The sequence below is a fragment of the Carcharhinus amblyrhynchos genome, chromosome 19 (assembly GCF_965287045.1).
Source record: "Carcharhinus amblyrhynchos chromosome 19, sCarAmb.v2.hapA, whole genome shotgun sequence".
NCBI classification, from domain to species: domain Eukaryota; kingdom Metazoa; phylum Chordata; class Chondrichthyes; order Carcharhiniformes; family Carcharhinidae; genus Carcharhinus; species Carcharhinus amblyrhynchos.
This window is the reverse complement of record NC_137342.1, coordinates 13902523-13929821: the sequence shown is the minus strand read 5'-3', so window position 1 is coordinate 13929821 and position 27299 is coordinate 13902523. Positions and strand designations below refer to the sequence as shown.

General features: G+C 42.7%; 1 protein-coding gene across 1 annotated transcript in view; it reads left to right on the top strand.

Annotated features, from left to right (window-relative positions):
* Positions 1–24207, top strand: part of LOC145355317 (potassium voltage-gated channel subfamily A member 1-like) — a 75192-nt gene extending 50985 nt beyond the window's left edge. The window contains exon 2 of the mRNA XM_080207275.1: positions 23820–24207. The gene's annotated coding sequence lies outside the window, so the exon portion shown is untranslated. The remainder of the gene's footprint in view (positions 1–23819) is intronic.
* Positions 24208–27299: the final 3092 nt, after the last annotated feature.

Below are 27299 nucleotides of genomic sequence, written 5' to 3'. Positions count from 1 at the left end.
AAGTAACTCACTTCCTAATTCCCCAAAGCTTATCAACCATCTGCAAGGCTCAAGTTAAGAGTGTGATGAGATGCTCTGTACTTGGGTGAGTGTGGCTCCAGCTACACTCAGGAAGCTCAGTAAAATCCAGGACAAACTAGTCCATTTGATCAGCACCCATCCACCATCCAAAACAAAACAAAGGAAATAGTCATTGACTTCAGGAAGCATAGTGGAGGGCTGTCTACGTCAATGGAGATGAAGTAGAAATTGCCGAGAGCTTCAAGCTTTTAGGTGTCCAGATTACCATCAACCTGTCCTGTTCCTCCATGCAGATCCTATAGATAAGAAAGCCCTCCAATGCCTCTGCTTTCTCGGGAGACTAAGGAAATTTGGCATGTCTGCTGCAACTCTCACCAGCTTCTACTGTGCACCATAGAAAGCATTCCTGCTCTGTCCAAGACTGCAGGAAACTACAAAGGGTTATTAATGAAGCAAACCTCCCATTCATTGACACTGTCTAGAATTCCTGCTGCCTTGGAAAAGCAACCAGCATAATCAAGGACCCTACGCACCCTGGACTCTCTCTTCCACCTTCTTCTGTCAGGAAAAAGATACAAAAGTCTGAGGTCACATACCAACAGACTTAAAAACAGCTTCTTCCCTGCTGTCATCAGACCTTTTAATAGACCTATGTTATATTAAGTTCATCTTTCTCCACAACACAGCTATGACTGTAGCACTACATTCTGTACTCCTTTCCTTCTCTACGTACGGTATGCTTTGTCTGAAAAGCGCGCAAGAAACAATACTTTTGGCTGTATACATGTGGCAATAATAAACCAAATCAAATTAAACATTCACTCTCTCCACTATCAGTACACATTGGCAACACCCTTTACAGGATGCATTTTTAAAAGTTCATTCATAGGATGTGGACACTGCTGACTGGGCCAGCACATATCACCCATCTGTAAATGTCCTTGAACTGCATGGCTTGCTAGACCATTTCAGGAGGCACTTAAGCATCAAACACATTGCTGTGGATTGTGAGTTGCATGTAGACCAGACCAGATAAAGACAGCAGACTTCCTTCTTGAAAGGACATTAGTGAACCTGATGGGCTCTTACGACAGTCAACAGATTTGTACTGCAATTGGCAGTAGTTTCTTGGTCATTATTAGAGTCTAATTCCAGGTTTTTGTTGAATTCAAATTTTATCAACTGCTGTACTGAACCCAGGTCCCCGAAGCATTACCAGTGACAATACCACTACACCACTGCATTGCAATAACTTGGCAAGCCCTCTTCAAAAGCACCTTTTAAATCAATGATCTCTACCACCTAGAAGGACAAGGTAGCAGATACATGATAACACCACCACCTGCAAGTACGCCTCCAAACCACACCCCATTCTGACTCAGAACTATATTGCTGTTCCTTCACTGCCACTGGATCAAATTCCTAGAATGACCTTCCTAACAGTAGTTTGGGTGTACCTACACAAGTTGTGCAACAGCAATTTAAGAAGGAAGCTCTCCACTACCTTCTCAAGGGCAAATAAGGATAAGCAATGACACTTTAAGAACTTTCAAGCGGTTATTAGATAGGCACATGGAGCACACCAGAATGATAGGGAGTGGGATAACTTGATCTTGGTTTTGGACAAAGCTCGGTACAACATCGAGGGCCGAAGGGCCTGTATTGTGCTGTACTGTTCTATGTTCTCAATAAATGCTGGCCTAGCTGGCGATATTCATACCTTGCAAAAGAATAAAATCAATAATAGTCCACACCACTGGGTTGCTTGTCCAGTAACAAACACTGTGCTGCTGTACCCTGTGGCCTTTTATTGATATGGTGATAAATGTGGTAGCAGCTTGTGCCAACAGTAAATGTTAATGTTAAGGGGAAGTTCTCCATTTTCGACTTTTCTGCTTGTGAATTAATGTGTCATGTGCCTATCTATAAAGGAAGGGGTTTAGTAGAAATTAAACTGAAAGAAATGAATTAACTCAGTTTCATGTTTAGTGTTTGGAATGCTAATCACACTTTGTCATGCCCATAGGGGTCACTCTTGACTGGCTCTGTACTGACTCATTCTATCTACCACGTCACACAAATGGAAGCTACATGAATAGTGTGACATTTTAACAAAGAAAGATCACGTTTATGTTATATTTTTGTGGGTTCCTTTTGTGCCAATTATTGTAGGAAAAAGTCTTTTACTAAAGCGCAAAATGGGGAAGAGCAAATCACCAGCCTGTTTACACCACCTACAACTTGCCTAGCTGCAAAGGATTTGCCGTCGCCCATTTTGTAATTTTCCCAAAGACCAATTCCACCTCTTAATAACTTTGCGAGTTTTATTTATGGCGAAAAGTTTTTCTGGATACCTGGAGTATCCCTTTCATAAGCTTTTCATGGAATTCCCACAGTGCAGTAGGAAGCCATTCAACCTATCGAGTCTGCACCAACACTCTGACAGAACATCTTACCCAGGCCCACTCCATTCCTTCTCCCTAATCTACACATCTTTGGACACTGGGCCAATCCACCTAACCTGCATATCTTTGGACTGTGGGAGGAAACCGAAGCACCCGGGAGAAACCAAACACAGACATGGGGAGGTTTGTCAGGTTGATTCCGGGAATGGTGGGACTGATGTATGAAGAGAGATTGACTAGGGTAGGATTGTTTTCATTGGAGTTCAGACGAATGAGGGGGGATCTCATAGAGACTTATAAAATTCTAACAGGACTAGACAGGGTAGATGCAGGGAGGATGTTCCCGATGCGGGGGAGTCCAGAATCAGGGTTCACATTCTGAGGATTCAGGGTAGACCACTTAGGACAGAGGGAAGGAGACATTTCTTCACCCAAAAATTGGTGAGCCTGTAGAATTCATTACCAGAGGAAGTAGTTGATGCCAAAACATTGGATGTATTCAAGAGGTGGCAAGATATAACATTTGGGGCGAATGTGGTCACAGGTTGTGGGGAAAAGCAGGATTAGGCTATTGAGTTGGATGATCAGCCATGATCATAATGAATGGCAGAGCAGGCTCGAAGGGCCAAATGGCCTTCTCCTGCTCCTATCTTCTACTTTTCTAAGGTACGGACTCCACGTAGACAGTGACCTGAAGCTGGAATTGAATCTGGGTCCCTGGCACTGTGAGGCAGCAGTGTTAACTATCATGCCACCCCAGTACTTAAGGTTCTTCAGGTATTCCTGCCACCAAATTATGGTGCAGTCAGTAAATGTCCACAATGTATTTAGTGTTATGAGTTTAATCATGATAACAAATCTAAAACTTCCAATGAAATTAATTTTAGCTCCGAATGGCTGTGAATCATCTATGTGAAGTAAAATAATAGTAAATGGCCTCCTCTATTTTAATGTTTAATTGCATAAATGTTTAACATGAAGGCTTGAACAAACTGTTCTCTTTAATCAGACTGGATTTGATTATAGAGACAGATTTTGGATTTGAGTGTTGTAGACTCAATGACTGTTGAGTTTATTTATTGCTTCAGTTGGTAGCACTCTCACCTGTGAGTCAAAAACACGTGCAATCCATCTCTACTCCAGGACTTGGGAGCTCATATACAAAACAGCTGATTGAGATTTGGAACTGTTCCCATGGATTGGAGTGAGTCCACGGAGAGACATTTCTTTGATGCATTCTTTCATCGGGATGCCCCCATTAGCCTGGGTCTTTGGATTACTAGTCCAGTGACATTACCACTATGTCACCAACTACCCCTTAAAAAGGGGAATAAGGCAAATTACATGTCTTTTGGTTTGACACCAGTTGGAAGTAAATTATTAGAGATTTGCTGTATGATTATTAATAGAGTGTCCACTCACTGGTGAAATTGGTAGGGTCCTGTGTGGGGCTGTTGCTATTTTTTCCTTTGTTCTCTGATGTAGGCTGTCATGTTTACTGCCCAACTTTACTTGCCCTGATAAGGTGATGTTGGATCTTCTGTTTGAGCAGCTGCAGTCCTTGTGTTTATGGTGTCAGCACATCTTTATGTAGAATATTAAGAATATGGGAAACCCGAGCAGGAGGAGGTCATTTGGCCTTTCGAGCCTGCTTTGCTGTTTCACAAGATCACGGCTGATCATCAACCTCATATCCCTTTAATGTCATTAACAATTTCTGACTTGTATACATTCAGTGATTGGGCTTCCATACCTCTCTGGGGTACAAAATACCAAAGATTCACCACTCACTGAGTAAAGAAAATTCTCCTCATCTCAGTCTTAAACGGCCTGTCCCTTTATTCTAAGATCCTGCTTTTAGACTCACTATGTGGAGATGCCAGCATTGGACTAGGGTAAACACAGTAAGAAGTCTCACAACACCAGGTTAAAGTCCAACAGATTTATTAGGTAGTAAATGCCACCAGCTTTCGGAGCGCTGCCCCGTCGTCAGGTGAGTGGGGAGTTCTGATCACAGGGCACATAAAGGCACACACAGTTGTACCAACAGCTGAACAACGAGGAACACTACAGACAGTTACCCGCAGATCCAACCAAAGAACACACCTGTCAACTCAACACTCTGATCAAGACCTTCGATCCGGACCTTCAGAGCACCGTCCGTGCTCTCATCTCATGTACTCCCGCATTGGAGATCTCTACTGCCTCCCAAAGATACACAAGGCAAACACGCCTGGCTGTCCCATCGTATCGAGCAGTGGGACCCTGTGCGAGAATCTCTCCGGCTACTTCCTGAAACCCATTGTACAAAGAACCCCCAGCTTTTGTTGCGACGCTATGGACTTCTTACAGAAATTCAGCACACATGGAGCAGTTGAACCAGGGGCACTCTTCGTCACAATGGATGTCTTGGCGCTCGACACAGCATCCCCCTCGACGACAGCATTGCTGCAACTGCCTCAGTACTCAATGCCGACAATTGCCAGTTTCCAGATGCAATTTTACAACTCGTCGGCTTCATCCTGGACCACAATGTCTTCTCCTTCAACAACCAGTTCTTCATCCAGACACATGGAACAGCCATGGGGACCAAATTCGCACCTCAATATGCCAACATCTTCATGCACAGGCTTGAACAAGACTTCAAACAGGACCTTCAACCTATGCTGTACACTAGATACATTGATGACATTTTCTTCCTTTGGACTCATGGTGAACAATCACTGAAACAATTGTATGATGACATCAACAAGTTCCATCCCACATCAGACTCGCCATGGACAATTCTCCGGAATTGGTTGTATTCTTGGACACACACATTTCCATTAAGGACAGTCACCTCAGCACCTCATTGTACCCCAAGCCCACGGATAACCTCATGATGCTCCACTTCTCCAGTTTCCACCCTAAACACGTTAAAGAAGCCATCCCCTATGGACAAGCCCTCTATATACACAGGATCTGCTCAGATGAGGAAGATCGCAACAGACGCCTCCGGACGCTGAAAGATGCCCTCACAAGAACAGGATATGGCGCTCGACTCATCAATCGGCAGTTTTGACGCGCCACAGCAAAAAAACGCACCAACCTCCTCAGAAGACAAACACAGGACACGATGGACGGAGTACCCTTCGTCGTCCAGTACTTCCCCGGAGCGGAGAAGCTACGACATCTTCTCCAGAGTCGTCAACATGCCGTTGATGAAGACGAACATCTCGCCAAGGCCGTCCCCACATACCCACTTCTTGCCTTCAAACAATCGCACAACCTCAAACAGACTATTATCCGCAGCAAACTACCCAGCCTTCAGGAAAACAGTGACCACAACACCGCACAACCCTGCCACAGCAACCTCTGCAAGACATGCCAGATCATCGACACGGATGCCATTATCTCACATGAGAACACCATCCACCAGGTACACGGTACATACTCTTGCAACTCGGCCAATGTTGTCTACCTGATACGCTGCAGGAAAGGATGTCCTGAGGCATAGTACATTGGGGAGACCAATGCAGACGCTATGACAGCAAATGAATGAGCACCACTCAACAATCACCAGGTAAGACTGTTCCCTTCCTGTTGGCGAACACTTCAGCGGTCACGGGCATTTGGCTTCTGATCTTTGGGTAAGCATTCTCCAAGGCGGCCTTCACGACATACGATAGCGCAGAGTCGCTGAGCAGAAACTGATGGCCAAGTTCCGCACACATGAGGACGGCCTCAACCGGGATCTTGAGTTCATGTCACACTATCTGTAACCCCCATGACTTGCCTGGGCTTGCAACATCCCACTTGCCATCCTGTCTGGAGATAATACATATCTCTTTAACCTATGCTTAATGCTATCTCCACTCACATTGTCTGCAACTTTAAGACTTGATTAGGTATAAAGACTCGCGTTCTAATCAGTATTCTGTAAACTGTGTGTGCCTTTATATGCCCTGTTTGTGATCAGAACTCCCCACTCACCTAACAAAGGAACAGCGCTCCGAAAGCTAGTGGTGTTTACTACCAAATAAACCTGTTGGACTTTAACCTGGTGTTGTGAGACTTCTTACTGTGTTTAGACTCACTAGCCAGGGCAAACTTCCTACCCAAATATCCTCTGTTTCTCCCTGTAGAATCTGATAAGTTTTAATGAGATCAGCTCTCATTCTTTGAAACTCTAGCGAATGCAGGCCTAGTTTCCTCAATATCTCCTCATAAGGCAATCCTTCCATGCCATGGGTTAGTCTGGTGAACGTTTGTTTCACTCCCTCCATGACAAGTACAATCTTCCTTAGATAAGACGACCAAAATATACCTAAAAGTCCAGGTGTGGTCTCACCAAGGTGGTACAAAATTGTAGCAAAATGTCTTTATTTCTGTACTCCAATTCCCTTATGGTGAATGTCAACATTCCATTTGCCCTCCTAATTGCTTGCTGTGTCTGTTATGCCAGCTTTTAATGATTTCTAGTCAATGACGCCGAGATATGTTTGGACACCAACGCTTGCCAACCTCTCACCATGTAAAAAATACTCTGCCTTTCTGTAAGAAGTCTCACAATGCCAGGTTGAAGTCCAACAGGTTTATTTGGTATCATGAGCTTTCAGAATGCTGGTCCTGCATCAGGTGGGTTCACAAACACTTAATTGCAAGATAATGGTTGGAATTCGACTCTTTACAGGTAATCAAGTCTTTACAGATACATTTAATGTGAATGCAGAGAGTGATAATCACAAGTTAAAGAGGTGTGAATTGTCTCAAGCCAGGACAGCGAGTAGGTTTTTGCAAGCCCAGGCCAAATGGTGGGGATTACAAGTGGTGTGACATGAACCCAAGATCCCCGGTGAGGCCATCCTCGTGCATGTGTGCGGAACTTGGCGATGAGTTTCTGCTCAGCGATTCTGCATTGTCATGTATCTTGAAGGTTGCCTTGGAGAATATTTACCCAAAGATTGGAAACCTCCGGCAAGGAAACCTCAAGACACACAACAGTGCAGAATCGCCAAGCAGAAATTGACTGCCAAGTTCCGCACGCACAAGGACGGCCTCAACCGGGATCTTGGGTTCATGTCACACTACATCTAACCCCCACCATTTGGCCTGGGCTTGCAAAAACTTGGCTTGAGACAATTCACAGCTCTTTAACCTGTGATTATCACTCTGCACTCGCACTGTCTGTACCTGTAAAGACTTGATTACTTGCACAGACTCATATTCCAACTTTTTTTTGCAACTGAGTCTCTGTCTATATATGCCGTGTTTGTGAACCCACCTCTCCACTCATCTGATGAAGGAGCAGCACTCTGACAGCTCATGGTACTAAATCAACCTGTTAGACTTTAACCAGTATTGTGAGACTTCTTACTGTACCCATCCCAGTCCAACGCTGACATTTCCACATCATTCTACTGAAGTGAATAACTTTACTCTTTTCAACATTATATTCCATCTGCCATGTTCTTGCCCATTCACTTGGCCTGGCCAAATCCCCTTGAAGCCTCTTTGCATCCTCCTCACAACTAAGCCCACTATTCCATGGCAGTGAAAGAACAGCAATGTTTGTCTAAGTCAGAGTGATTTCTGTGACTTGGAGGGAAACTTGCATATACTGGTATTTCCACAACATTGCTATTCTTGCCCTTAGTGATAGAAGTCGCAACAGAGGGGCTGCATCAAAGCTCTTCACCAGCTTCAGCAATGATTTGGAAGAAGCCCTCCTATGGAGCTTGACCTTTTGAAAAGGGGCTGGGAGGTAAGAGTGGGAGGGGTTACTGTATGACCACTACACTACTGCTCAAAAATGGAGATAAAATCAACACTGGTATTTTCATTATGTGTTACAGAAAGATAGTTTTTCTTCGTACAAGTTCACTTAGACACCCACATTATATAACGTTAAATTATAAGGGGTAATTTTAGAAATTCACACTTCTGCTTTACCTATCGGGAACACACATCAGAAATTGAGAAGGACATCTAAAGGATGGAGGAAACTAGAGAACTGCCCAAATTTATGCAATGCGTACTCTATAGATGAAACTCTTACAATGACCTCTTTTAATCTACCCTCATTCTCATTTATGGTGAAAAGCCCTCTTTTTCTGATATATTTTTGTATATTCTCATCTAAAGTCTTGTTTATATACTATTTTTAAGTGTATAATATATATCTACTATGTGTGTGTGGCTCCTGAAAAGAAGATGTCCTGCAAATGCTGCAAATGTTGCTTCCATCCTTTCAAAATACAAAACTAACGTAGTGTGCTCAAATCAGAAAGAAGTATTTTGTATAGATGATGGATACACATAGTGTAGGTTCCAGTAGTGATTTCAGTAACTGATTTATGTTTGTGTGTAATAGCAAATACTGCAAACATTAATCAAAATTCTCCCTTGCCACATTATTATTTTTAGCAGCTCAATGTTAGAATTAATAAATTCTGTTGCATCTCCTGTTTCTTTGTTTATAGTTAGTCAGAGGATGCACTAATAGAGGAGCACTCTACAATGTGATGTATAGTGTATTATTCACCCGTTTCAGTGATGATGACCTGCTCTTGTGAGGCCATAATGACCTGTTGCAGTAAATAACATGTTCTGGAGCAGACTGATTTGGATGGGAGGGTTTCCTGCCCACCACCTGAAGAGTTGGTGAGGTCTCCATCGCAGCTGATTCCAGCAATCCCACAAAAATTTAGCAGCCCGAGAAGCATTAATTGGCTGCAGATGGGATCATGCCTTCACTTCAGCAGAGGTGCCACTGCTTTCCAAATTCTGCCAGAGGAGGCGATGGCATAATGATATTATTGCTGGACTATTAATCGGGAAATGCAGCCAATGTTCTGGGGACCTGGGTTCAGATCCCACCATGGCAGATGGTGGAATCTGAATTCCATAAAAAAAGTCTGGAATTAAAAATCTCCTGATGACGATGAAACCATTGCCAGTTGTCGAAAAAACCCATCAGATTTACTAATGTCCTTCAGGGAAGGAAATCTGCTACCCTTACTTGGTCTAGCCCACATATGAGTCCAGAGTCACAGCATAGGGGTTGACTCTCAATTGCCCTCCAAGGGCAACTAGGGATGGGCAATAAATGCTAGTCAGCAAGCAACGACCATGTCCAATGAATGAATAAATAAAAGTGGCAGAGGTGGCCAAAGTGGGGACTGCAAGTAGTCCCCAGATCCTAAGTGGAGTTCAGACTAGACAAGTGTGGGAGGGAGTTGATATGGCTTGGTGGTCTCATAGTGTGGAGGAAAGATGGGCACACAAGAGTTGGGGTTCTTGATGGAGAATGAATACCCTGCAACATAAGATAACTTGGCCAGGATTTTACAGCCCCTCCCGCTTGATGGAATATTAAGGTCTTGATGAAGTAAACAGCAATTTAAAAGGCCTGCACATCCACCAGAGTGGCGGGGTGGGAACAGACACTGTAAAATGCTGGCCCTAGTGCATGTTCACTTGACATCTGCAGGTCTGTGTGATGGACACATTGATAGAGGGCGAATGAAACAATTAAAGCTGCTGAACAAAGAAAATTTTAATGTATTCTGCTTCCAGCCTAGTAATAACTCAAAGTCACTCAGTTGTGAGTATTCCAGCAACTGTTGCACCAAAGGGAATTACAAGGCTTTCAGAGAAGTGTGCATGTACCTAGACCTTGGTAAATATACGCATCAAAAGGTTCACACCAGTGGAAACTTACAAGAATTTGATGTATCTGCATGGGTTTCCTCTGGGTGCTCCGGTTTCCCCTCTCAGTCCCAAGATATGCAGGTAGCTGGATTAGCCATGCTAAATTGCCCCTCAGTGTAGGTTAGAAGGTTTAATGGGTTAATGGGTTAATAAGTGGGGTTATGGGGATTGGGTGGGCCTGGGTAAGATGCTCTTTTGGAGAGTCGGTGCAGACTGGATGGGCCGCATGGCCTCCTTCTACACTGTAAGGTTTCTATGATTAAGTATATGTTTGGGGGAAAGAATTGATTAATGGACAGTCGTTAAAACACAATGACAGACTTTAACACTAGTTTATTATTAGTGACTTTTCTCCTTGTAAGTCCAGGAGTAGACAATGTTACAACAAACTATATGACTGAAAGTTTCAGATACGATTTTAAGCAGCAAAAAATAAATGTTTTTTTGAAAGGTATTTTTAGCCCTTTTCTGTTGCTGCATAACCAGGAGATTACTCATCCATTATATATTATAGTCACATTGCAGGTGTTGATTAACATATTTAAATTTAGCACAAATTTTATCAAGATGTGGCTAGTTGAAGAATTACCACCTCTTAAAAACTATTTTTTGGGTACCTGCTGACAGACAGCCACAATTTGAAATGCCTTGTTTTTGTGCCTGAAGAAATAAAGAACTAAAATAAAAGTAGGCACCAGAGCCCACTGAACCCAAAAAATAAAACCGTACAATTAAGGAGAGAAAGGAATAAACTGCTTGGTGACATTTAAAATATTCATCCTGGTTAAATCAAACTTCAGATATCAGTATATATTTCTAAAACTGCTGCAAATAGAATCCTACAGTGTAGAAGGAGGCCATTCGGCCCATTGAGACTACAATTCTACCCAGGGCCTATTCCTACAACCCCTCATATTTACCCTGCCAATCACCTGACACTAAGGTACAATTTATCAAAGCCAATCAACATAGCCCATACATCTTTGGAATGTGGGAGGAAACTGGAGCACCCAGAGGAAACCCACGCAGGCATGGAGAATGTGCAAACTCCACACAGACAGTGATAGTTATTAGGTTATAGGATGTGTAGTTTACTTATGAGTGTCACAAGAAGGCTTACATTAACACTGCAATTAAGTTATGGTGAAAATCCCCTAGTCACCACACTCTAGCACCTGTTCTGGTACATTGAGGGAGAATTTTGCATGGCAATGCACCTAACCAGCACAACCTTTGGACTGTGGGATGAAACCAGAGCACCTGAAAGAATATCACGCAGACACGGGGAGTACGTGCAGACTCCACACAGACAGTGATCCAAGCTAGGAATCGAACCTTGGTCCCTGGAACTGTGTGGCAGCAGTGCCAACCACTGTGCACCAATATCAAAATGTTAACTAACTGGTAAATTTAACAAGTGCTATGGACAGAAGGGGAGTTCAACAATCCTGATCTCTCCTCTTATCCATCCATAAACAAAAATGTTTATTGATTTTGATTTCTCCTTTCGAGAGCAGTGGTATATTTCCCAAAACCCTCAGTCTTTACGTAATCCAATTTCTATTAATAACCCCACAGCAAACTCGACATAGGATGAACGTGATAGGATTAATTTATTTGTACACATTCAAATGAAGGAGAGTTGCAATGCGTATAAATGAAGGGGATTGTGAAAATTAAGATTTATAAGGCAAAGCCCACAGAGAAAAGAATAATTGTTTGCTTGAGTCCAGAGTCAAAATCCAATAATGTTTTTTCCAGTAGAGGTGACCTCTACGATGACAGAGGCATGTGGGGATGAATTAGTCTTAAAGGCAGTGGTGTAAAAGTCCAGTAGTTCTGTTGGAAAAAAATGTATTTGGGGCCGGATACACAAAGCTGGACCAAGCTCTTGATAGCCATGTTGCTTAGTGGATGGAAGCTGGAACACTGATTTACAGTACAGCAAGACCATGCGACTGGTTTTTCCAGTAGGGGTGGTGGTCAAGTAATACGTCTCTATTCTGGCTTTAATAAAGGGGTATATTCCTTTGTCTGAGTTCCTGAGATTGTTCATGTTCCAACCATTCAGAATTTGAAAGGTAAGTTGCAGGATCCTTTGTCCTAGCAGGTGATACAGGTCTAGTTGGCCAGCTTTGGCTAATGAAATGTAGATGGCCTTTCACAAAGTGGCTACTTAATGGCCTCAATTTGGCCTCCAGGTGTGATGGCAACCCTCCAACTTTCTGCTCTGATTAGGTGAGGCAGGGAAGTAGCCTGATCCCCATCCTGTACTCTCCCCACCTGATTAATCAGCTCTCATTGCCAATCAGCTTGGCTGCTGGAGAGGGGAGCATGAAATTTCCACTTGAAAACTTGACAAAGGAATTTGCATGTGAAACACAATGACTGCCAGCAGCATGCAGAGCAAGTGAATCATTTTGTTAATCAATGTACAATTTTGTTTGAAACCAGCACTGTCAGTTTTGAACTTCATGCTCTAATCTACACCCTCCCTTAACGTTGCACAGCTGAACACACATTAAGCAAAGTGGAGGATCCTCTAGTTAAAAGTATCATGAACTACATACAGTTTAGTTGCTGAATTATTTCTGTTGGCTCCTACAGCCGCATTAGATCTTTTCTATACTTGTCTTAAGTGAGATGAGTCAGGTTGCAGGGTTCCCTGTAGTGCAGGGTTTCCTTGACCAAACACACATTACATTTCGCGCACTTGCTGAACTTAGCCATTTTCACCAACTGAAAGGGATCCCACTCTCTCATGTGTGACCACACAGCACAGTATATGAGTGAATGCCTGTTACCCTGTGATTCACAACTCCTTAATTTTCATAGGTCTCTGTGTCTCCTGCATTTGTCTCAGCATGACACGTTAAAGGCCGGCTTCAAGGCGACCAGAGTTATCCAAACGAGATATAGTTTTGTGACTCCAATCCAGAATCCACACACATGTTCATAACAGATCTATAGTGAGACCCCTTGTGTCATCAGGAAAACCATGGAGCACACCATCAGCATTCTCGAGCAATGCTGCTGCTGCCTGCATTGTTCTGGAGGAGCCATGCAGTACTTGGCTGAGTGAGGTTTAAGATTTGTGGAAGGATGCTTCATAATCCTGCTATTATAAGCAAATCATCCTGCCTCCAGTTATCAGGCAAGAAACTGAGGAGAAGGAGGAGGGACTGGTGAAAGATTGAGTCATTGAATAGAAAGGGCCAACACTCAGGAATTTAAAAGACTGAGAGGCAATGCCATTGAATGTTAGGATTTGGAGAGGGCATGACCAGTTAGATGCCAAGAGACTGTTCCCCCTAACATGGGAATCTAAAGCTGGCATCATATTCTCAGGGTAAGAGGTTGCCAACTTAGGACTGAGCTGTGAAGACATTTCTTGATTCAAACTATTGTGAATCTTTAGAATTCTCCATTCCAGAGTGATGTGGCTAACCAGTTGTTAAGTACACTCAAATCAGAGATTTTTAGACTTCAAAAGAATCAAGGGACATAGGGTAAAACCAAGAGAATGCTGGAAATGTCTTAGCATCTGTGGAGATAGGAACAGAGTTAATGTCTGGGATTTTCCCAACTCACAGGCACTGATGCACGTTGCTGGTAGAACTGGAAAATTTGGAGAGCAGCCAAAGGTCCATTGACTTTGGATGGGAATTTCAGTGGGATCGAAAACTCCCACCCAGTGTTTCAGCTCAGTGACCTTTCATCATTGAGAGTTCTGACTAAAGACCATTGACCTGAAATGTTACAGGCCCAATTTCAACTCTGTGTGCATGCGTGGCTTTTAAGTAAGTTAAAACGGGGCCTGTGCTATTCTCCTGCCGTTGGTGATGATCCTTTCTGCTTTTCCAACTCAGCTGTATGTTCAACATGGACTCTGCTCCTTTGCATTAGCTTACTGGTTTCAGTCTCAGTGACATGTGAAACTTTCAGCTTCACCATTAACCTTTGCTGGGTTCCAGGTTTTTATGATTGGGTAAAGGCAAATTTCTGTGGATACTGGAATCTGAGACTTAAAAAGAAAATGCTGGAAAATCTCAGCAAGTCCCCTCATTTCAATTCTAAAGGGTTGTCCCTTTACTCAGAGGCTGTGCCCTTGGATCCTAGTCTCTCCCATTAACAGAAACATCTTCTCCATGGTAGCTGCCTATCTGACCCTGCCTCCAACATACAGTTTAGAGAAGCTGATAGAGATTGGGAGGGCTGGGTGGGGGCGGGGGCAGATGAGTGAGAGAGAGGTAAAATTGAGAAAAAGAGGGAGAAAAGGTAAGAAAAGTGGGGGATGAAATATCTCTAACTATCGCAATTTACCCTGCTGTTTATCTGCCATTTGGCCATTCACACCTTCTATTCTCTCCAAGGACTGCCATTAACACCTCTTAGCTTTTCTCCTTTTTTTGTGGCTATGACTCATCTTTCATTCCCTCTCACTACAGTATAAATATCTCCCACTTTCTATGCCTTTCACCTTTGACAAAGAATCAGCCTGGACTCGAAATGTCAGCTGTTTTCTCTCCTTATAGATGTTGCCAAACCTGCTGAGATTTTCCAGCATTTTCTCTTTTGGTTTAATGATTGGATCCTGTGCATATGGAATTTATATTTTCACAAGCTCAGGAAGGGAATTAGCATGCTTGATGAAGTGCTGACCTCCTTCTCCCTGTGAATCAGTGAGTTGTCCTCAATGCTGAGCTCTAGTTGATCAAATAATTCATGAGATTTTGTGAGAAACCTCAACCATACTTCCCCTTTAACAGCAATCCCACATTTCTTCCTTTTTCTCTATCGCTGATGATCACATTATGCTTTTTTTAACACAGGTGAAAGTTAGAAAAAAATACACATTCCAGTACAAATTTAATACAAACTGAATACATTTAATGATGACATAATCCCTTAGTGCTTGTCTTTTGTGTGTCTTTGCCAATCCCAATACCCCTATGCAGTGCTTCCCCCATGACTGCATGGACGATCTGCTAATCTTCAGTTGAAAAGATTGCGGATGGATTTGGGGAATGATGAGCCTAGACGGTCAGCTTCAGACTGCACCATCTGATTGGCTGGCAGGTAATGGCAAGACCACTGGCAATATGGGGAGCAGGAATGAGAGTCATCCTCAAACCTGCGGTAAACAGTATTTCAGGATCAATTTAATCCCCATGCAGAAGTTGGGCAGAAATTTGAAATTATCTGTGGGACTTGCTTGCTAAGATCCTTCTCCTTGCTTAAAATTTTCCCATTTTAACTCATTCTTAAATACATTCAATGACCTGGCCTCCACAGCCTTCTGTGGCAATGAATTCCATAGATTCGCCTCCCTCTCGCTGAAGAAATTCCCCCTCATCTCAGTTCTAAAGTGTCATCCCTTTACTCTGAGGCTGTGCCCTCAGATCCTAGTCTGTCCTATTAATGGAAACACCTTCTCCATGGTAGCTGGTGTCCGTTTGATCCTGCTTCCGGCACAACTGCTTAGAGGTGGGAATGCATTGGGTAGATGGTAGATGCATTTTTAAGATGGCAGCTCTCCCTTTCCACCATCTGAAGGCTCCTTGGCAACTCTAAGTTTCCCACAGCCATTTCTGCCAGTCTCTGCCACGACAACAGCAGCAGTGAACTGGAGGGACTTCAGGAAGATGCTTGATTCTCAGTCCCAGGATCAGAGGGGATAGTCAGTTTAAGGGGTCCCAGGTTGTGGAGGATGGGAATGCTTGGGGAAGGGGGACAGGGAGAGGCTGGTGAGCTGGATAGAGAGAGAAGCGGGTGGGAGGTCCAGACGCCACTGAATCTTGCAGGGTTGGGGGCAGAAGGGGAAGAGATTCTGAACTCAGAATGCTGCTTCTGATGAAGGCACTTCTTCCTGCCAGAGATGTGAGCCTGTTTGTTTCTGGGCTTTCCCAACACCAGGTAAATACTCCTGCCAGCCTAAAAAATTGAAGCTGACTGGGAAGTGGCTGTTAAGGGGCCAATAATTGACCCCTTAAGGGGATCAACTGAAGCAAGGGTGACCATCCTATCCAATACCTTTCCCGCCTCAGTGTGAAATCACTGCAGGGCTGGGGAGAGCAGGGATCTCTTCAGTTTCACACTCCCCCCTCAGCGATTAAAAATCTGCCAGCAGGGGAGAGTGAAATTCATTTGCAGCGTCATTTTTTAGATTTGCAGTCATCAGAGAACATCTTATTAAGCTTAACATATGAGTCTTGTAAATCACCAAGTCACCAACATGATCAGATGTTTACGGATATAATTCACTTCAGTGCATTACTGCAATGTACAAAATGTTGTTAGGTATACATGTCAGATGTGATAAAGTAACAACCCCTACTGGAAGAACATGGTACTGATCATAACAAAAAACAATTATGCAGAAATGCTATCTGATTAATATGTAGATTGGATTAACTGTTACAATCAAATGACAATCGGTAGAATGCAGATACCCCACGACACTACAGCAAGCCTATTTTTAGAAACTTGTGATGCAGTCTTATGCTATTTCTGGAAAGGTTAAATCAAAATCTGTTTGGCTGGTTTCCTTTTAGTTTCCAACTGCATCAGATAGTGTTTATTCATGTGCTGATGTTACATTTTAAATTAATTTTAGAAAGCTCTTTTTGTCTCACAGGCCAGTTTGAGATTACAAAGGTGCCTCTTTGTAAAATAAATTCTTCACTGGTGGTACCAAAGTACAATTCCTGGATGCCAGAAGGATTGACACAGATCAGTACATAATATCTCCTCAGTTTTGTATTAATGAGGTAAGCCCTGTAGACTTCCACAAATCAATGCAAGGATGCATGCTCCCTTCCATATAATTTGCAATGGTGCAGCTTTGTTGCAATGACTTAAGGCCAGAACTCTACCACTCCACCCGTTATGGGAATCAGAACGAGAGTGGAGTGAAGCATGGGAAGATCTGTTGACCTCGGGCGGGATTTTAAGGTTTTGGGACGAGCGAGATCGTAAAATCCCACCCACAGTTTATATGAGGTTTTGGTGACTGAGTAAAGAGTCCCAAGTGCATTCACAGAAGTACTATCAAACAGAAATCGTCCCAGAAGGCACATAAGCAGATGTGAGGGCAGATGATCGAAGCTTGTTCAAAATGCAGGTTCTAGCTGAAGTGTCTTTAAAGAGGAAAGCGAGGCAGAGAGGCTAACAGAAGGAATTTCAGAGCTTAGGATCTGAGCAACTGAAGGCAACAAGCATGTTGAACATGGAGGAAAACAACATACTTTACCAACAGTGAGACGGGACTGCATTGTCAAAAGGGTTGCCTTTCAGAGCAAGTGTGCTATACCAAATGGTGGGTGTAATTGCACTTTGAGCAGATTCTCAGTTGATTTCTCACCCCTATTATGGAGCTTGTGGGGAGAAGTTCTGAAATAGAAAATATTGTGATATCACCATGGCATCTAATTTCCTGCTTTATGCCATTCCCAAAATCAATAATACAATTGGGGGATGTATATTCAACCCCCCAATATTTTTCTTTTGGCCCTTGGTATCTTTCAACAGTATCCAAAGCGGTACATCTGTTTTGCAGGGGAATAGCTACAGTAGATTCCTGCATGATCTGTCCAGACCTTGTGCTCTGCCTGGTGGTCCCCCATTCCCTCCTGCCTGTGGAGTCTTAGCCTGTGATGTGACCTCCTCTCTATACATGCCATCTACGAGACTCTCCACCTCAGAGATGCTCCACAATGTCCCCAGCTGCCGTTCCAGCTTCAAAATCCAGGCTTCCAGGAGCTGCAGCTGGAGAAACTTCCTATACGTGCTGATCTTGGGCACTGGAAATGTACTCATGTAGATCATGAGGAGCACACCATAGCTTTGAGCTCTCCTGTCAGGATTTACCCCTTTACACTGAAGCTTTGGAAGATGTTTAATATCAAATAATATCAATTGCTCCAGGGCCCTACTTCCCTGGCCCTCCTTACTGTAGAATAAAACCTTTACAAACTATGAACTACAAAATACCTTACAAACTGTAAGCAATAAAAGTAGTAAATGTTTACCTGACTTTACCTGCGATTCAGTAGTAAGCTCTCTCGCTTGCAGGCTCTCAGTTCAAGACCACTCAGTTCAAATCCTACTGTGTTCCAAATTCCCGATAGCCCCACTGACTCTGGCTGTGTCTCACTCAATATATGCTCTCCCACTACTTATGCGCAAAGCTCACTGATCTGAACGTTTTACAAAAGAATGTTTGGAAAGGACATCTACAAACTGATGGATGCACTTTTCCTGTCCCAAAACTTTATTTCCTGATGTCACGATATTTGATTAGACTTTTATGTCAGTATTTGTTACAGTTGTTTGCCAGTGAGGGAGAGGGAAAATGGGGAAGTACAGGTCAATTAGCTTGACACCAGTTGTTGAAAAAATGCTGAAAGATAATTTTAAGTAAATTTAACAGTGTACTTAGAAAATAATGCAGTAGTATAATCAACCAAAGACAACATGATTTTCTCAAAGGGAAATATTGTTTGACAAATTTATTTTGAGGATGTAACTAGTCAGGTAAATAAGCTGGATGTAGCAAACTTAGATTTCAAAAAGATATTCAATAAGGTGCCATACACATGTTAATATGCAAGATAAGAGTTCATGGAGTCAGGGGTAATATATTAAAGTGAGAGTGGATTTATTAATTGACAGGAAGCAGATGAATGGAGCATTTTCAAGTTAGCAGGTTAAGAATAATGGAGTGCAACAAAGATCAGTGCTGGGGCCTCAACTATTTACAATCTATATTAATGACTCAGACAAGAAAAAAGAGAGTAATAAATCCATGTTTGCTGACAATATAAAACTAGGTACCAATGCAAGCCCTAAAGAGGCTGCAAAAGCGATTTAAGTGAGTGTACATCAGGGTGATAGATGGAGCATAGAATGGGGAAGATGGAATATAACATGGGGGAAGGTGCGTATAATGTGGGGGAGGTGGAGTATAACCCAGGGGGAGGTGAAGTACAACCCAGGTGAAGGTGTGATTGTGTTGAGCGGCAGAGCAAGTTTGAGGGATCATAATGTTTAGTGCAGTTCCTATTTTATGTTCTTATGTCACACACCAACTCAATAATGCTTCTGATCTGTCCCCTTAATTTGCTGAAAACATTGGGTGGGATTGAGGTCCTGTGATGGGAGTCCACCCCACCAGCCAGATAACTGATGGAGCCCCATGTTGCTTTGTGGGGGAGGTACACGTGACACAGCACTCAGGAACCTAACTGGCCAGGGTCAGGCCTCTCTCTGAAAGAGGGTCAATGGAGGGCAGAAATCCTGCCCCAGTGGACTCTTGCTAATCAGAGGCTGACAGCTCTCCATTTTGGAAAGCACCATGGGGAGTGGTTGTTGCAGTCAGTACTGATCCGAGGCCTACCCAAAGAATCACCGCTGGTTCCCTAGAAACAGATGAATGGTGTGGGATGGTGCTGTGGGGAAGGAACTGGTGGGGTTGGGTAAGGGGGTTGGAGGCAAGGATGATGGAGGATTTCAGCTGCTCCACCCAACTTCCTGATGCTGAGTTCCTCAATTGGGCACCAAATGCCTGCAAACGCACCCCTCTTCCCATGAGGCTGTAGCTTCAAGAGTACTGGGGGAGACCCACATGAGTCCTGTTAAATCTATGAGAGATTATTAAATTCTAGGTGGCTCAGGGATAATTGGCTTTAAGTTGCTAATTAATGAACCTAATTGGCACCCAGCCACCGGTGAATGGGATTCCCTCGTTGGGCCTTTCACACCACCCAACTTCACGGAGATAGTTTTCCCAATGCAGGGAATTATCCACAGGTATTCCAGCCTGATTCTCCTGCCCCCTGCCATTTGTTTAAATTTTGCCCATTCCTCTGTGCGGCAATAAGGAACTTACATTTGTAATTTTATACATAAAAATGGGCAGCACAGTGATTAGCACCGCTGCCTTTTACAGTGCCAGGGACCCAGGTTCGATTCCGACCTCAAGTGACTGTCTGTATGGAGTCTGCACGCTTTCCCTGTGTCTGCATGGGTTTCCTCCAGGTGCTCCAGTTTCCTCCCACAGTCCAAAAATGTACGAGTTAGGTTGATTGTCCTTCGTAAATTGCCCCTTAGTGTCACGAGAACCAGCAGGATAACTAAGTGGTTTATGGGGATAGGACCTGGGTGGGATTGTGGTTAGTGCAAACTCAATGGGCCAAATGGCTTCCTTCTGCACTGTAGGGATCTGATGATTCTAAAAGAAGCATTAACTATTCAGATTTGACAATGAAGTGACGTGAGCTGGAATTAAATCATACAGGGTAGATGATGCTACTCACTAAAATTACCCCTTACTCTGAAATTGTTTTGTTCTAAATAGCCAATTTCTCATTGAAGTTACAACAATAGTCTATTTTCTGAACAAAAACCTATTGGATAGATTTTATGAATGCACATTTCAGGAAAGGAACTCTCCCCAGCTGGGTGTACATACTAAATGACAGCTGTGTTCACTACAGCTCCATGGTAGCAGTTTTTCCATAAGTTCACCCACCAGGCAGGGTTCCCCTCCAGGACTGTCTATTTTTAAACTCTTCGTTAATTCTTTCATGTCAGTTGGTTGTGATAAATAATGCAAGCTTCAACATCCTGTAAATTGTTCATGCAGATAGGCTATTACAAAATCTGCAATGTCCAATGTCAGACACGCGGTAATCTTCCTTTATCTGTGACTGCTTGCTGTTGTAATTCTTTCTGTCGCACACTCGGGGGCCCAAGGTATGAAGCTGTGTTTTGTTTCCTTCGATTGTCAGCCATTGCATTGATCTACAGTGCCTGCAGACTTGAGTGATCAGAAGCTGCAAGTTACCCTGTGAAAAAAATGTATTTCGAATTAGCAATAGATTCAGGAGGAACATGCGGAGTAATCTTCCTGGAAGGGGAAAATTTAGAAATTGCCTTTGGGAACACTGTCCAGTTCAGGACAACAGGTGACCTTGGGGTGCGGGATAGTGGATCAGACACCCCTGAGATGAAGGTTGACCCACAGACCCTCTAGGTGGTATTTTATACCCTCACCCATGGCATGTTTTGTCGCAAAAAGGGCATTTAATTGGGCAGGTTGCTGCAGGAGTGCACCCTGACACCTTCATGCCTCCACCTTCATTAAGTCTATGGTAACTAGGCAATTAATGCGCACTTAAGGGCCTCATCTTGCTGCCACTGGTATCAAATCAGTGGCAAGTGGACCTGTTTGCTGTGCAGGGTGCATGATATGCAAACCTGTGTGTATTGTTTGTGGGCTCTCGGGGGAGCCCTTCACTAAGTGGCTGATTGAGGGACCCTGACATCGGTAAAGGGGCACTTGTGGCACTGTTGACCAAAGGAGTTGCTGCTGTCCGATGGCCTGCAGCAAGCTTTCTTTACTCTGTCCTCAGTGTGGGAGAGGCATAGCGCAGCCATTCTCACACTCCACAGCAGTGAAATGTGGGTGTGCACATGGGTCCACTGAGCTTGGTGGTGTGAAATGACAGGTTGGACTCTCCGTTACTGAACTGAGTGATTTATTATTTGTAACTATATACAGTTACAGTGATCTCTCTACACTAGTACCTACTAACAGCCGTGCCAGCTAGGTGCCTATCACTTCTTCAAATTCCTCACCCTCTTACTGTGTCTAGTTACATTCCTAGGATCAACACTGTCTTTTCCTCAGTTAAATATCCTTACTGTAGAGTGTGCCTTGTCCTTTTCAATGGCCACACTAAATCCAAGATAAATTTGCCTACAGATGCCCTGAGGATTGCTGGTTCCATCCTTTAAAGAGACCACTGCACATGAATCTTGTGGCCCTCCAACCTCACACTTCGCACTTGTCTCCTATTCATATAACAGCTGTACACAATGCAAGTCCCATGCACCACTGCTGGATTTCCCTAATTGTGCAAAAATGCTCATTAATTTCCTGCATAATGACTTTAATTGGTACTGACAGGTCAGTTGCCAAAACTGTGCTAAAGTCCTCTCTGAAACCATGCCAGAAAGCAGGAAATCATCATAGAGTCAGTCCAATGCTTTTTGTTGCCCTTTTAGTAGCTCCCCCAATGCCCTCCTTCTCCAAATAGGTCCCCCAAGTTGCTGAAAAATTTTCCCTCAAGTGAATTGTTACAAAAATAAGGAAGGGAACAGAAAGAAAGAGCAATAAACAAGAAATTAAAGGATGGGACTACCAACTAATTTTAATCATTCCCGCTTTTGTTACAAGAAGATTTAGATAATAACATAAAAAGAGTATCAGCATAATCACATTGTCTTGTGATATTTATGCATGCATGTATATAAACTAAAACCAGAATAAACCAGTTCAGTTGCATTCTAGTACTCCATGTTCATGTATTGGTCCTGCCATAACATCACAGTTTGTTAATGAGAGTAGGGTTATGGTTATTTGTGTACAGACAGTTGCAAGAGAGAGGATGTTGAGCCAGTGGACAGAAAATAGAATTTGCGGCAGAGATTGAAAACAATGGCTTTAGGTCTTTCCAATATTTAATGGGAGATGCTAGAGTGTGAGTACGTTTATATGCAAGAGTAATGCTGGTGTGTGTATAAGAGAGAGAGAGAGATGCAGGAGTGTGATTGTGTGTGTGAGAGAGAGAGAAATGTAGAGTGTGTTTGTGTGCGAGAGGGAGATTCAGGAGTGTGTGTGTGTACCTGAGAGAGATGTAGAATTGTGACTGTTAGTGTGTGTGAGGGAGAGAACTGCGAAGGTGTGTGTGTTTTTGTGTGAGAGTGAGGTGTTAGAATGTGAGTGTGTCTGTGTGAGAGTGATAATTTGCTTTATAACGCTGTCAGGATTGAAGCTCTGCATTACAGTCTCTCCCTAACTTTATTTACTTGTCCTGATGATAAGTGAGTAGTTAGGCTTATTTACTTGCTCACTTTTCTTCTGCTCTATCTGCAGTGAATAGAGACACAGTAAAAAGTCTGACAACACCAGGTTTTAGTCCAACCTATTTATTTGATAATATTCTCACTTTTTTTTAGTCCAACCTATTTATTTGATAATATTCTCACAAGCTTTCGAGGGGACATTTCATCGAGGTTGGACTAAAACCTGGTGTTGTCAGACTTTTTACTGTGTTTACGCCAGTCCAACGCCGGCATACCCACATCGTGAATAGAGACAGCAGAGATTTTTTGGGTTTTTGTAAATGTGTTTAAAAGGTGTTTAAAATTTTTGTAATGTACAGGAAATGAAAGATTTTGTTTACAACTTTAACATGACATATTGTTAATTCCATTAAAAGGTACATTCATATACCGCAAAGTGAGTTTGAAGTGTCTGATACAGTTCAGCTAAAGTTCACTTGGATTTTGCTATATATTTTAAACAATGTTGTTTATTCCATTTTTAAGAGTCTCCCTGATGTAATGTTGACCCTTACAAGCTTCTTAAGATATAGGGTGAAATGTGGGGCAGAATTTTCCCGTCTCACCTGCCACGGGAATGGTAGTGGGTGGAGGTGGACTGTGCAAAGGTCCGTTGAACTCGGGCAGGATTTTCTAGTCTTGGTGCGAGCCTGGCTGGAAAATCCTGCCCGTCTTCTTCATTTCCCATGGGAAGTATGCAACTTGGTTATTTCAAATGCTTTAGGAAAGTGTATTCCTTAAGATGCAACATGCAAGTCTCCGGTAAGCTGATATGAACTATCTCCCTGATAGGTATTGCAGAATCCAGTGCAGATTGGAAGTCTGGAGTCATCTTCCATCATCGCTGATACATCATACTTTTAGCTTCGCTTCTTAAAATCGCTGAAGTTCTTTTGAGGCTTCGACAGTGACGCAGAGGTCACGAGAGAGGGTCGGGCTACATGTAAAATGTACAATTAATATGTCCAACACACCCCCTTCCCCTTTCCTCCCTTCTCCGTCCCTACCCACACCTTCCCTTTGCTCCTTACCCATCCCACTTCCATCCCTCTCTTACCTCCTTGTTTCGAGACAACAGAACTGTTGATTTAAAGTAACATATTTTATTGATTGTTGTGTTAAAGAGAAAAATATATTTTGCAAGAAATTTGAAAACATGAGGCAATTAAGTGAAATGTCATAGTGCAGTTGCTAAAGTAAAATGTTTAGTTAAATGTTAACATGGTATCGCAGTTTTGTATTTATAACATTATTTTTGTTAATAAATGTTTTCCATTAAACTTTACAAAGTTCTGCGAATGCTTTACGGAAATATTGAAACAGAACAATTTAAATATGGAAGTATACAAATACTTTATTGAAACACTAAACACAACATTTAAGTATGGGATAATTATAAATGAAGTAGACAAGGCAGAAGATCACTAATGATAAACACATGGGGGTTTAGATTTTCCACAGCCCAAAATGTAAACTCTCCTTTGCTCAAACCCATGCAATAAGCTACCCAAATCACGGTCTGAGAAATTTTGATCTCTCTTCTTCTCAAATACACTTTCACTTTCCAGATTCTAAATTAAAAGATACAAACACTTAGATGCACGCCACACATAAAGTTATACAATAACTTATTCAGATTTAAATAGTGATTTTGCAGATATAAAACAAATAACAACCTATTCTCGTTGATACATATTAAATAAAACCCACCTACAATCATAATAATAAAATGAAAATTTACACTTTAAATGATCCAATAACAATAGAATCAACTGTTTGAAAGAAATAGCAAAGCAAACAAAAATGAATTCAATATAACATTATAATAGCTGGGACTCCTTCTGATCTCTCTGTCTTCACTTCAAAACTGTTGTTTCAGAGTTAGATCTCAATGGGCATTCCCAATCTGGCCCTATCATAAGGGGCTGAGGTTAGAATCCTCCTGCGCTGCACTGGGACCTGCAGAGCTTGTTTTGCTGAAGGCCGAAGACTTCCATGCCCGTCGGATATTGGATTGCGATTTTTCAACTCAGGTAAGTGCGCAAGAAATTCTATGGTTTTTGGCAGCCCCTGGCTTTCCATTGCTAGTCAGAAGTTCTGGGCCTTTATTGTTATCCAGAAAATAAAATTGTTTTGTGGCAGAGGCAATCTCAAATCTTTTGAATAATAGCTAGTTGGTAAATGAGCAATGCAGGCTGAGTCATGTTCTGACAGTGAATTGGAGTAGCATTTAACCTCGTCCTGCATGTTTTTCTTTTCAAAAAGGTTTATGCTTTGCTTTTCTGTATCATCAGGCTAAGTAGTGCAGAAAACTCAAGCTGCAGTGAAATATTTCTCTTCTTGTCTTTATTTTCCCTTTCCATTGAACATATGAATTGCATGGAAGTGTCATTGATACCGGTTTCCTGATGATACAGTAATTTTAGTTCTGCTCCTGAGAGAGGAGGTCAAAGAGAAAATGAGAAGAGGGAGCAATCTCTTTTGTTTTTCATTATTTGCTCATCATCGGGAAGACGTTGTTCTATGACAGGTCAGTTGGTCAGATGCTGATGGTGGAAGCTTCTAGAAATGATAATTCAGGCCAAAATTAGTAGTCACTTGCACAAATGCAGGATGATTTCAAGAGGATTCAAGATGATGCTGGAGAGTGGCGACTTCTTGCAAGCTGTCCCCTTCATATCCTCTAATTCTACCCTTTATTCTCATTCTGTGCTCTTAAAACTATAACTTTTTTAAACTCTGATAATGTTCAGACTTTTGACTGGACCTCCATGTGTTAAGCTGATCTTTTTCTATATCCAAGTTATGGCTGTAACACCACATTCTGCACCCTCTCCTTTCCTCCTTCCCTGTGTACGTTCTGAATGGTATGCTTTGTCTGTATGGTGCACAATATTTTTCACTGTATCCCAATACTTGTGACAATAATAAATCAAGTCAAATAACTAAGGAAAACCAGCACAGATTTATTAAGGATGAAACATGTTTAATTGAATTGCTGGAATATTTTGATAAGCTAGCAGAAAGCGTTGATGAGGGTGATATTGTTGTTGTGGTGTATCTGGACTTGCGAAAAGCATTCGATAAAGTGGCACACAACAGGTTTGTGAACAAAGTTAGAGCTCATACAATGAAAGGGCCAGCAGCAACATGGATTTAAAATTGGCTGAGTGACAGGAGACGTAGGGCGGAATTTTACCGGCATGTCCGCCCAAAGTTCATATGATCCTGCCTGAGACCAACGGAGAATGCCGTTCTCCGAGCCTCACCTGCCCCCGGAATCGAGGCGGATGTGCCGGTAAAATTCCGGCCATAGAGTAGTGGTTAAAGGATGTTTTTTAGACTGAGAGATGAACATAGGAGCAGGACATTCACCCATTGATCCTGCTCCTCCATTCAATACGATCATTGGCTAATCTTCCACTTCAGTGACTTTTTCCCACTATATTGCCATATATGTCCCTTTATGTCATTGATCGTCAGAAATATGTCCATCTCTGCTTTAAATAAATGCAAAGACAGAGCGCTGAAAGCTCTTTGGGGTGGAGAATTCCAAAGATTCACACAAGATTTATAGTACAGTTTCCCAGGGTTAGTGCTCAGATTCCTACCCTTTCATAGACACTCATGGCCTGGACTTCGGGCCACAGGGCACAATTTTAAAACTTGGGGATGATACAAAACTTTGTGAACTGTGAGAGGATAGGAGAACTTCAAAAAGACATAGCTAGGTTTGTGAATGGGCAGAAAAGTGGCAGATGAAATTTAATGCATTGAAGTGTGAAGTGATTGATTTTGGTCAGAAGAACACAGACGGATAATATAAAATAAAGGCCACCATTCTAAAGGGAATGCAGCAGCAGAGACCTGGGTGTAGATGTGGTCAATAAAGCATACAGTATCATTGACTTTATTAATAGGGCTATAACATACAAAAGCAAGGAAGTTATGTTGAGCTTATATGGATCTCGCACTTGGTCGCCGCACTTACGCAAGGATATTTTGGCCTTGGAGGGAGTGCAGAGGAGGTTTACTAGGCTGATACCGGAGTTGAGGGGGTTGAGCTATGAGGAGAGGCTGAATAAACTAGGCTTGTACTCATTAGAGTTTAGAAGAATGAGGGGAGATCTCATTGAGACATATAAGATGATGAATGGGATGGATAGGATAGAGGTGGAGAGACTCTTCCCGCTCAGAAAGGACAGTAGGACTAGGGGGCACAGCCTCAAAATAAAGGGGGGGGGCAGTTTAGAACGGAGTTGAGGAGGAACT